Source organism: Struthio camelus, chromosome 20 (assembly GCF_040807025.1).
Source record: "Struthio camelus isolate bStrCam1 chromosome 20, bStrCam1.hap1, whole genome shotgun sequence".
Classification (NCBI taxonomy): Eukaryota; Metazoa; Chordata; class Aves; order Struthioniformes; family Struthionidae; genus Struthio; species Struthio camelus.
In genome coordinates, this window is record NC_090961.1 from 4,593,262 (window position 1) to 4,605,561 (window position 12,300).

A 12,300-nucleotide genomic window follows, 5' to 3' on the forward strand; every position below is an offset into this window, starting at 1 on the left:
GTTTTTGTTATTCATACATATGCGCAATCTTTCTTCTGCCTTCTTTTTTTTTTGTTTTAATGCTGACACCAGTGAATTCCAGACACTGACCCTTCTCCTGTCATTGCTTTCAAGCCAGTCACCTTGTCCTAGCAGCCTTTGAGTGGATGCAAAGCAGTATCAAGCACTATCCTCTGCCCCCCTTCACCTACTCTAGCCCTCCACGTCTTTACACCACCATCCCTACCGATTTCATGTCCCAGACTACGTCTTCCAAGTCATCTCTTTGACATCCTCCTCCTCGCTATCTTCAGATCATCTGAGATCTTTCCCACCCGAAGCTCCCAGCAGCTGTGGCTCATCCTCGATGTCTCTAGGTCTCTGGGTGATTGGACCCCACTCCTGTAGGTTTCTTGTTCCTGTAGGGTCTGGAAATGCCTCTGATTAGGGGCTGGGTTCAGGTGTGCTCATATGAGCTGAAGAGCACGTTATTGCCAGTGAAATCCCCCTGGTCAATGGTGGGGCAAGGCACTGTCTTGCAGGGACCGACAGGCGGTCTGGGGTTTTATGGAGTGCTCAGCAAACAGCGTAATGAAATGTAGTATACCTAGCAGCAAAGGGATGAACTGGAAACCTCCGATGAAGCTCTGAACTCCCTGAGGAGGCTCAGAACCCAGCTCTGGTTGTCCTTCACCCTCTGGTGCTGTCCGCAGAGCAGCTCAGCCCAAAACCCATGATCCAGAAACCTCCACTTTCCCATGGGGAGCTCCAAAACCGGATCGATTCTGGCCTCCTTCTCCATACAGCAGCACCAGGACGCAGGTAAGCGTGGGCTCTGGCTCAGCTGGACAGTGGGCACCAGCAGGCGGTGTAGCCATCGCAGCCCAGGCTCTGCTCTCCACCAGCACCACGGACACAGAGACCACAGCTGAAAGGGAGGCAGGAGCAAGGAGAGAGGGATGCCCCATGCCTCCTGTCTCCGGCACTTCCCAAAACAGAGATAAACACCACCTGATTTCTCTGGCAGTCAGTGACAAGCACGAGGTTCACAAAATAAATAAATACCAGGAGTTTGGGATTAAAAAAATATGCCATGTGGCTGGTGGACCTAGTTCTCCCTTCACTGTCTGTATTTTCTCCGTTGGAAAGGAAGCATGTTTGCTGCAGAAAATCACCCATCCCTCCAAAGAGGGGATAAATCACGGGCTCAGGGAAATGAGAAAGGGGAGAGGGGAGGGTGTGAGCACAAGGCTGAAGGGATACTTAATCCCTCTTTATAAAGAGGCAATGGAGGTAACCAGAAAACTGCTGTTGTTCATTCGGTACAAAATGATTAGTATCCATAGTAAACAGCAGCTTTGCTGGTATCGCTTCACAACCTCTGCGCCTGTCCCTGTGTGACACTGCCCACGTTGCTTCAACTCGCTGTCTCCTGGACCCTCTGCGGCCAGGCCAGGGAACGGCACCTCATCTTCACCGCTGAGACCCTCATCTGCGTTTTTCTCTCCCCTACTTAGAGATTTTCCCAGTTGGGTCTGCCAGTCAGATGCGCTCTCCAGCTCAGAGGAGAAAAATAATGTGCTGGAAGCCTCGGCGAGCTCTGAAACACAGGGCCTGGCTTTCTTTAAGATGAATATTCCGCAGAGAAATTACTCATTGTTTTTTGTGGCTGTCCTACAGAGACAGAGAAAGAAAAGAAACTGATGTAATAGCAGATATTCGCCAAGCCAGCTGACTAATGCACCTCACTCCTGCTCGGTGACATCCATGCTGTTCCAGACCGCTTCCATGTCTCCAAGCTTGGACTTCGCCAACTCCAGCCTCAGCGCTGGACACCTCTACCTGCCCTGAGCGGCAGCAATGTCTGCAGCAAAGCCACCGAGAGAGGCCCCCGCTAGCCGCAGCAGTCTGGAAAACCCATCGCTGGCTCCCCCATACAGAAACAGAGGGTCAGAGGGAGATGAAGCGTCTTGGCAAGGTCGCCTCCAGCCTGCTGCTGGGCTTGGAAAGTCTCCTGGGCCTCTGCTGGGCCCTGTGCCCGCGCTGCAGTCCTGCCCACGAGGCTGCTCCTTCACGCTAGAGCTTCTGCTACTGAGAGTACCCAGGAGTCGGCAGGGCCATAACAAACATTACTCACCCACATCCAGTACTTACCAGCTCCAGCTTCTATCAATCTTGCATGACACATATGTTTACCACCAGTGGGAGTTTTTTATATATATATATATTTTTTTTTTACTGCAGTAAGTGTCCCTGCTTCTGAGGACAGAGGAATTATTACCTGCCGCTTTCATGGTATAATAAAGAGCATGTGTTGTACCCTGCATAAATTTAGCTTCTGATCTGATGAGCAAGGCGATTTTTCCCCTTCTCTGTCCCTAATTGTACAGATGAGTGCTTACATTCATCCATAATGGGAGCAGGCAAAGGGAATGCTTAGCAAAAAGTGAAAATAATGCACACATGCGCATGCACTCAGACACATGCACACATGCATATTGAGCTAGAAAAACACTGAAGCTTTCTAAGTCTACCCAGCAATCCTGTGCTAATCTGCTCAGTCGCAGTCACAAATATAACTCAGGGACAATAAATAAACTAACAGGAGTTAAATAAGTTCAGCTTCTTAACCTTTGGACCGATCAATCCACATGTTATCTCATTTCTCTCTCATCTCTCTCCCTCCCCCACATCTTGTTCCCTTCTTCTTCCATTTCTCTCTTGGGCTGTTTGTTAACCACAGGCAGACTGACAGCAGGGCAAACAGAGTTACGAGGCAGGTAGCTGCAGTCGCAGGCGGAAGACCCAGCTCTATAAAAAAAAAAAAACACTAACTGCTTCCTTTTTAAAAACTCAGTTTGTGCATGCATGTGTAGCAATGGGGCTTACTGCCTGCTTCACATCCAGAGTCTCATGAGAGCATCAGTCTCTGCAGAAAGACAGACAACACTCAGAGCAGGTGTGAAGTGAGGAGAATGGAGTTGTTTAAAAGTCCCAGATTTAAAAAGGCCCTAAGGAGTAATCTGCAATAGCCCCCGGTTCCCACAGTCGGTGGGTGATACTCAGACCTTGCAGAGGCTTTTGCATTCTGGACCCAGCGTTGGCCACAGCTCCCCCAAGGGCTTTGACACATCAGAAAAGCTTGATATGGCCAGGTGCATCTTGCTGAATTGCTGCCCAGCGGATGCCACCCCGGAAGGAGGGAGGCACCTGAATTTGCTCTTATCCATGTATCCTGCTGGCATATGCACCTATCCCAAGTGGGAACGTCTTCCATCCCAACGGGATGCTCACTTTGCTCAAGAATTAAGGATCCTCTGGCATTATTGCTGCTGCCGTATCAAGACCCAGGACATCATGCTCTTTTTAGGTCTTTTCCAAGATTCTCAACATATACAGTTACCGTTTTCCTTTTTTCAAGGCCGTGGAGACCTATTTTCTCGGAGCTGGGGAAAAAAAAGCTGCTTTCCAGACCCCCACCCTCATAAGATGAGCTGGAGGAAATTAGCAACGATGCGCAACTGAAAAAATCGAATTGTTAGAGCAAGTTCAAAGCCAGCCTAGAGACATCTGCACACCACATGCCAGTCTCAGAGAAACGTTAATAAATCTTTCTAGACTGGCATCAGTGTAAGGAAGCTCAAGTACTGCTCAACCCAATTGGGAAAGTTCCCAGTGCCTCTGTTTCTGAGGAGGCTGAAGAGTCTCACTCAAAGGACAGAGAGTTTAAAATACAAGTGAGGGAAGAAAAACACCTTTGGGGAAAATGTTGTGACATCCGTTACTTTCAGTTTGGAAATGAAGATAGCTTAGTTCTGTGGTTACCAGAACATTGTGTCCATTGAAAAGTGCCTTTTCTGACTCAAACCAAGATTTTCAGCAAACACAAAATGCTAGAACAAAGACAAAAACCTTTATAGGTTTCGAAGGCACCTATGAATTAAAATGGCAGAGAAAAATGGAGGCAAGACTCCAATTTTCTTTCTGGAGAAAAGGCCATTTTTTCATTAAAAATAAAAGAACCTTCCCAGGTGAAAAATGTCAATCGCCTTTACCAGAGATCAATAATGCAATAGAATCAGTCCCCGCATGCAGGCTGCCACTGATCTATTGTTGTTTGCAAAAGGCTTTCATTCTGCCGACCTTTGCAAATTAGCTAATAATAAAAAACTTAGTATTGAAAAGAGAAGTGAGTAAATGACTCGGGAATCAAAGGTTCAGAAGCTCTAAACCTGCATGGCCTGAGCATCCTGCACACTGGGTGTAGAGATGCCAACCAGAGTGGCAAAATCCTGGCTCAACTGAGCTCAAAGAGAGATTTGCCATAGACTCCAACAGAGGCAGCATTTCACCTGCTGGATTTTTCTGAATTCTTATGTCATCCTGTATTCTGTCCCACTGAATTTTGCCCTTGACAAAACATCATGCCTATTGCAAGGTGGTTCTAGCAAGCTTTCAGGGTATAAGCATAAATGTCACCTGTGGAAAATACAGACATATGTCAATGAGATATACGGAGTCCTCCACCTTCCAGACCTTATTTAGGCTGGGGGAAAAGGTAAGCTGTTAAAGGGTCAGCTTGCCTGGCATCTTTCAGACACTTGGGAAATCCAGCACGGATAGGGCGCTGTCCTTCATCTCCTTTGCTTAATGACTCAAGGCAAAACGCAGGCTCCGTACTAGCCAGCCTGCTGCCCAACTCGTGTGCGGCACAGCCAATGTATCTTTGGCAACAGCTTCTCACAGAAGATGTAATCTTCTTCTAGGTAAAACTGAGGTCACTGGTTCAAAGGCAGCCTATATGTAATGTCCAGCCCTGCTTCTATCAGATGGCTGCTTTGCTGGACTTTACATATGAAAAGGGCTGGTGGCCTTCAGATGCAATGAGAAGATGCCAAGAATCCATACGAAAGGAACAGCGTAGGAATAGATGGTGACTGCTTTCTCACAAATAACATCCCTCTAGGGACAACACATAGGCTTTGCCGGAGGAGTTAGCATCCCTGGTTCATGACCCCCTCCACTCTGGCCAAAGGCAGCCGGTGGTTCCCCAGAGACCCGTCTCACCAGTCCTACATGTCCTGCTTGCTGCCTTCTTGTAAGCCAAGCCCCGCAAGGAGAATCTCCCCAGAAACAGCAAATCAAGCTGAATACCAAACAAATTCAAAGAAATCACAACAGCTGAAGTATCTGCCGTATTCCGGAGGTGGGAAACAGGACCAAGAAGCAGGGCTAGGACCAGCCCGTGAGCAGACAAGCAGAGACATGAGAATCGAGCCTTGTGACTCCAGGTGTGTCGCGTCTCCTCTAAGTCGAGAGTTTCACACAGATCTGAAACCAGATTTTGAAAGCACTCTGCAGAAGTTCTTGAGTGCTCAGGGACTCCCATGGGGACGCTCGAGACCAGACTTTCCTAAAGTGCTCAATGCACACCTAATATGCTCTGTTTTTCGGAAACTCTGACACAGACAGTAGATAGCTCTAGACACTGCTGTCTCATATAGGTATGGCTGACTCAGATATATATATGACTGGCTTAACATACTTCCCTTTCTTCCCCCCAGCCCCCCCTCCTCCCCAAGTTTTGCATGTCTGAAGCTGTTTCAGATAAAAGACACCAAAAATGAAAATGCATTTGGGATGTCTGGGAACTGAAAAGTCAGACTACTAGAAAACCAGACAGGGTTAGAGACCAAAATCCCTGTCTCCTGCCAGAAATCTAAACCCTCTGCCGACTTCCCATTCTGCATCTTCATTTGCTCGGCAGCAGCAGTAGCCATGGCTGTGGCTATTTCGAAAGTGTATTCCATCAGCGGTAATGGGTCTTTGCTCATAAGCTGTGTTTTCATAGTAAATCTTCAGTCTTACATTGCATTACAGAGTTCAGCTGCCGCTAATCCTTAAAAACAATTCATTTCCAACTGCAAAGTGCAATAAAGAAAGGATAATCACTATTAATATTAGTTATTGTTATTGATTTCAGCTTTAAAGAATTGATTTTCAGTCCTGGCTGCATTTATGAGTCTCTTTGCTGAAGATGCATATACAGGCCCCACCACTATTTTTAGATCCTTGTCCCAGCTCCAGGCTGCAGCCCGGATAGGAACCAGGGAGAAAGAGAGAGAAGGAGGTGGAGGAGAGACCTCCCGGAGGGAGACCCTGCCCTCCCCTCCAGGCGACGGAGGGGACCCCTTTCCCCTGCCAAGGATGCTCACTATCCTGGAGGCGGCTCCCGCGGTACCCCAGCAGACCTGCTACAGGCGCTTGGGAAAGTCTCCCACGAGCTTGCGGTGAGAGGTGCATCTGCCCTGGAGCAGCCCTGGGGCTTCAGCCCCGAAGCCCCCGTCGAGCAGCCCAGGCGGAGCGGGACAGCGCGTTCAAGGGCTGTCACCGCAGGTTGAACAGTGCAGCGTGGGCCTTGCCCCAGCCGAGAGCAAAGGTGTTACATCTCCATCTGCTGAAATCTCATTAAGCAGCATCCCAAATGAATTGCCAGGGGTTCCTGGGCGCGATTAAGCTAACCCGATTTGCAGGCCAGGCTCGCCGGCTCAGACAGAGCCCCAGGGTAGCAGGTTTGTCACCAGGGGCTGCTTCCCCCTCCTGCCTCCCCTGCCCGGCTCTGCCACCGCTCTGCAGGGCGCGAACGGCGGCGCGGCAGCACTGCCCGCTGGCTCGCGCTGGCCGGGGTGACGCGCACGCAGCCAGCCCCCGCGGCAGCCACGGCAGCCAGCCTGGCAGGCGCCCTGGGTGCAGGAGCACCCGTGGCACGACGGGCACCTCGTGTTGCTGTCGCGCCCTCCAACCCGCAGCCCTCTGGGCTGCTGCTTTCACTCTCCCTTTACAGGAGACGTTTAGCAGCAAAGGGATTTAAGTGACTCAACGCAGCTGGCGCAGGAAATAGCATCTCTCCTCTCTTCCTTCCTCCGTGCGTCTCTGACCAGCAGGCAGAAATTCGACATGGTGTCGGTGGCGGGAACCCGGCAGGCTGCAGGCTCCCTGGGGCAGGGGGTGGCTGTCGCTGCAGGCACGGCGATGCTGCCCTTCCTCGCCGTCTCCAAATCCAGCTGCTGCTGCTCCTTCGCCGCGCTGCGAAGCCCGCTGGCACGGCGTTGTCCCGGGCAGAGGGCTCCCGACCCACTGCCTCCCCGCCGGCTCCCTCCTCGCCATCCCCTGCAGCAGATGCAGCCTCTCCAACTCGGCTATTTTTAGCTTTCATCCTTTTGCTTGTACCTGTGTAAGGCAATATCCTACCTCCGCTCCCCTCACCACTGCAAAAGGATGAAATCACATGGATTTGGCTGATGGAGTGCATCCGTCCATCCCCTGAACTGTGCAGAGGAGGGGAAGGGAGGGAGGCACCAGTATTACCAGCATCAGGGCTGAGCCCAGACTGGTTCTGTGCCCAATCCCAGCTGACTGCATGAGGCAAAGCAACAGCTACACTGACATGACCTTACTGGAATAAAATTATCCGTCTTCCCAAATCCACAACGGCTTCCTGCATGCACGTGCGCGCGCGCACACACACACACACACACACAGAGGAAAAGGCAGAGATTGAAAAGGAAAGTATCATTGCTTTCTGCCACTGAGTCCCTACCATACCAACGGTAATTTTTGAGTTTCCCAAATCCTTCACGACCTGTAAATTCAGCTTTAAACTCTGCTTCATGGGGAGCGCTTTGCCTGGAGTTTTCCTGCAGACCGTCTCCTCCCCAATGCACCCAGAGCGCTTGGGGTCGGGCTATGCGGCCATGGTGACAAATAAATACATAAAAATAGGTAGAATGGAAGTGGCACGGGAGAGCCATTTGGACCCAGGCGGCTCCTTTCGGTGGCCTTCCTCCATCACACAAGGATCCCTCCCAAAATCGGGAGCGGCGCCTGCACCCCTGCAGAAAGAACCTTCCTGGAGCGGCTCCGTCCCGCGGCAACACCGAGCAGACATCTCCGCTCTCCGGCCTCTGCTCTCTCAACGCGCTTGGGAAGACATTTGGGAAAATATTCATTTCCTGTCAATCTAAAGCAAAAAACTCTTTTTTCCCCCAATTGTTTGGAAATGGCAGCATATAAAAAAAATCCACACATAGTCAGCTGTATTTTCTTGAGCTTTGAAAAGTTTCCCTCTAAATACTTCAAACCTAATCTGGTGGAGGTGTGGGAGATGAAACTGGGGGTAAAAAAAAAAAAAAACAGGCCAAGACTGCAAAATAATTAAAAGAGCATTTAACCAAGATCATTATTTTCCACAATTTTTATTTGTATGCTGGATTGGATACAATGGTCTTGAATACTGTTCCACACTATTACTGTGCAATAAATTATTTGAGCAGAGCACAGCAAGGCATCATAATGTAATATATTTTTATAGTGCCATAAAGTAATTACGCACCAGACAACAAAATCCTACAGAAGTGACATATTTTATGCCTAAATTATAATTACATTAAAAGTGTCTCTTCCATTAGATGTTTATAGAGCGCACATGATTGGTGTTTGTGGGCCTGTGAGCGAAGATGATCTCACAGTGAAAGTAGGGCCAGGCTGAGGAGATGCAGTGAAGAAATATTCCTGGGGTTTTGACATTTTCAGAACGTTTTGGACAGTCTTGGCTACCTATCAGTAGGCAAGCTTAGAATAACATAACTGATTTCTATTGCTATCTGGTTGAGCCCACAGGTATGGTCCCACCTAGGGAAAGAAATGTAACGTAACGATGTTGCAGGGCCTGCGATGTTTGTTGGACTAGATGATCTCCAGAGGTCCCTTCCTACCTCAGCCACGATTCTGATTTCCTTTGTTTCACCTCTCCCGGATGGGAGAAGTTGGGCAAATTACCCAAGCTAGCATTTGCACCTCTACAGCCTCAGCTACAAGGAAGCATGCAGGAAAGCGTGCTGGCTGCTCCATGCTGTGTGAACCCAGGTCTCCAGCACCTCCAGAGGTGGAGGAGGGATTTTGCTTAAGGAATGGCGGTCTGGTTTGAGTTAAACCTGACAGAAAAGCTTAGGGCGGCTGTGCAGAGACGGACTGCCTCTGAGCCTGCTGTTGCTAACGAGGTGATGGGGTAGTTTCTTCAGTGAAGCTCAGAGGCCTGGGTTTTGACAGGTGAAGATGGAATTACATCCCTGATGTAACTGCTGCTGGTGGAGAGTGCTAGGAATGTGGGCAAAAATCAAGACTTTCATAGGCCACGTGTTATGTCCCACTTAAAAGACAGGTACCCACAGATCTTTACCTGTGTCAGCTATGAACCCCTGAGCAGGGTGCCCACAAGCACCCACAAGAGACGCAGCAGAAGCAAAAACAGCAATGAGGCAGCGATGGTCCCAGGCCTTCATGGTCTTCCTCATGCGAGGACCCCCTGTTGGGAGCAGTCCAGCGGTGGACACGGGGCAGCTCTGCAGTGCAGCACTATGGAAGCAAATCTCAGCCCCCGGAGGGATCAGCACATGCAAAGCTGTGTTTCTGGTGGAGTAGGATGGTTCTCGTCTGCAAGGAAATGGCTTCTGTGGTTTCAGCCCAGCTTTTCCTGGAAAGTGCCCAGCTCCCACCTCACGCCTATCTGCTCTTCCCGCATGACTCACACATGCATACAAAATCCCGTAGGTGGGTATTCACTACCCTTTAAAGGAGGCAACATCTTCTTAGAAGTGAGACAGGGATCACATCCTGGGCAACGTGGCAAGGGGCAACGGTTAGAAAAGGGGATGGAGAATTAGGGTCCTGGGTCTGCCATTCCTCACATCGCTTCTTGCATCTTACGTGGCCTTTAGAAAGCTACTTTGCTGCTCTGTGCCTCAGTTTCCCCATCTGGATGGGAACCATGTCTGGAGGGAAGGAGTACAGGATCAGACCTGAGAGATTAACACTGTGCAAATACTGCCACACTCAGGAGCGGTGTGAAGATACATGAAGTCCCCTTCCAAAAGCATCAGAACCCATAGGGTTATAAATGAGGGCACTTAAAGTAAGGTTTTGCAAAGGTTGCATTTGTCTGTCCATCTCTATTTCTCTATCTACTGCACACGTATCCATCTATCTATCAACTTATCTGTTAATCTATCTGCCTTTATATTTCCTATTTGTGAAACGGCTGCGCTCTTCCAGAGCTGACAACTCTTTAGAATAAATGCATACAGTGATAGTTGGTGTTTTGCTAGGGAAAGGTCATCGAAGCTATTTGTATGACAGAGCCGAAGCCAACTCAATATCCTTCCTGTCTTGACATCCTTTTTTGGGCTGAAGTCCTTTCTGGAAGCACGCAGAGGAAAAGTGCTGAACAATCACTAGAAACATCTGCCTGTATTTCACCCTCCTGTGCCATATCCTTCAATGCTCCGTTGTCCAGGGGTAATGTCTGGTGTACTCCATGCTGGAAGAAAAAGAAATGGCTCTTTAATTACATCTACACAACACTGCTCTGCTGCTTTGTTCATCAAGCAGCAACATCTCCTGGTTTGCAGTATGTTCCTGAAGAATTCAGCTGACCTGGGAGCTCCAAGCAGAGCAAGGATGGGTTTGGAGGTCCTGCCTTGCTGCTGCGGTTTCCTTTCTCTCAAGTCTTTGTCACGACACACATGGGCTAGGCCATGTCGTGACATCCACCTGTGTGGAGCAGGAGCCCCTCCACTCCTTCAGCCTCCAAGCGCTTCCCCCTGGAGCGAGCTCTTCCCATGAGTTTGCACGGAGACGAACAGCAGCAACGCTGGGGCCCCTTGGAAGAGGCAGGAGGGAAGAGAGGGCAGGGGTTAAATTCAGGCTTTCAAGAGCTGAAATTTTCCAAACATAAGGCGGATGTGGCACTTCCCAGATTGCATGTAAATCAGAGACACATGCTGCCTCTGGTATGGCAGCACATGTGCATTGCTTATTTGTGGGACCCACGTTATCTTCTTTTTCCTGTTTAAACCCTTCAAGGCTGAAAAAGTTAGTTTTCTCCAGTCCCCAGCCCCATGTTGCATTATAATACGGGGGTCTCTTCCCCCCAAGGACTGACAGCGCAAAAGCTACTTTCAATTTTTGACCAGAGGGTCTCAAAAGTGCCCTTTCGAAACAAGCTCCAGACTTGCCGCCAGCCCTAGAGCTTTCCCTACCTCTGAACCCTGCCAGGAGCAACTCCACATCAGGAAACTATTCAAGGGGATGTTCTGCATTAGCCACAATCCAATTATTAGCCACTGCCTGATGGTGTCTTCCCACGCTCCTTCCCAGGCCAGGAAGATGCTGTTTGCAGTGTTCGGCAGGTTGGAGGTGACCGGCTCTTCCCACCCTGGCAAAAAGCATGGGGAGAGGCGGTGGGTGAGCAGGGCACGCAGTGAGGTCTGAGCTTCCTGCTGTTTGTACAAGCCCAAGTTTACACCATCCCAGCGGTATCAGTGTGTTCGGGGTGAAGTCCAGCGTTACGCTGTCCGAGAGCAAAGGGCAAGGCGGTGCGGAGCGCTGCAGGCGGCCAGCGGATGCAGGCAGGACGGACTGGCCAGGAGCACTGTCTTACGCAGCCAGGGCTTTCACGCGCTGGCCACGGGTAGCTCCCTGAAAAGCTGTCCTGTATTTTTACTACCAAATTTTGTATTGGAGGCAAGAAAACAATTCTGCAGGCAGTGCATTTCTGCAGAATTATTAGTCTGCTCAGATGGTTATAGTCACTTAGCCTCCAAACCTCCAGCAGTACAGCAGCACTTGAGGCATACAATAATCTGTCAGGAATGCAGCATCTGCCGTATCACCCTGGCAGCATGTATTTTTGACTTGCATCTATCACACAACTAGAACGGTCGAGACTGAGTATCAGGCCGGCTCTGCACTGAAGGAGCTGCGTGTCACCCAGGAGAGGCTGGGGCATATTGCTGTCCCTGTTCACAGAGCCATTGGCCAGATGTGACTTCTCCAGCATCGCAGAAGTGCTCATGCTTAACCTCCCCTGCTTTTGCTTTCTTCCCAATGCCCCCAGCTTAGCAGAACCTACAGCTGGGACGAAAGAGGTGGCTGAAATGCTGGGAATGAACCCTGCTCTCCCCCAGCACCCAAGCACTGTGTCTCCAGCGACAGATTCATCCTGACCCACCTGTGCTTCGGGGCAGCATGGTGTCACCAGAGGTGGCCGTGCAGCTGCAAAGCCCTGCCTGGCGCTGTTAGTACCCCACCACATGCACGCATCCTCCTGCTAGAAGGGCACGAGGTATCACTCGCCAAGACAGGAAGCGGACATGGATCCAACAGCCGATTTCCACTGGGCCCAGAGGAGGAAGAGGCTGGGGAGAGGGATGAGGGCAACTGGCTGATGTACCAGGAGATGCTGGAGAGGCTCACGCCAGGTGA

General features: G+C 50.1%; 1 long non-coding RNA gene across 1 annotated transcript; it reads right to left on the bottom strand.

The window, feature by feature from the left end:
- Nucleotides 1-8,225: 8,225 nt before the first annotated feature.
- LOC104138234 (uncharacterized) lies at nucleotides 8,226-11,325 on the bottom strand. Its single transcript, XR_692888.2, has 3 exons — nucleotides 11,076-11,325; nucleotides 10,471-10,696; nucleotides 8,226-10,354 (listed from the first exon to the last, which is right to left on the bottom strand). It is a non-coding gene; the product is annotated as an uncharacterized lncRNA (long non-coding RNA).
- Between the last annotated feature and the right edge of the window lie 975 nt (nucleotides 11,326-12,300).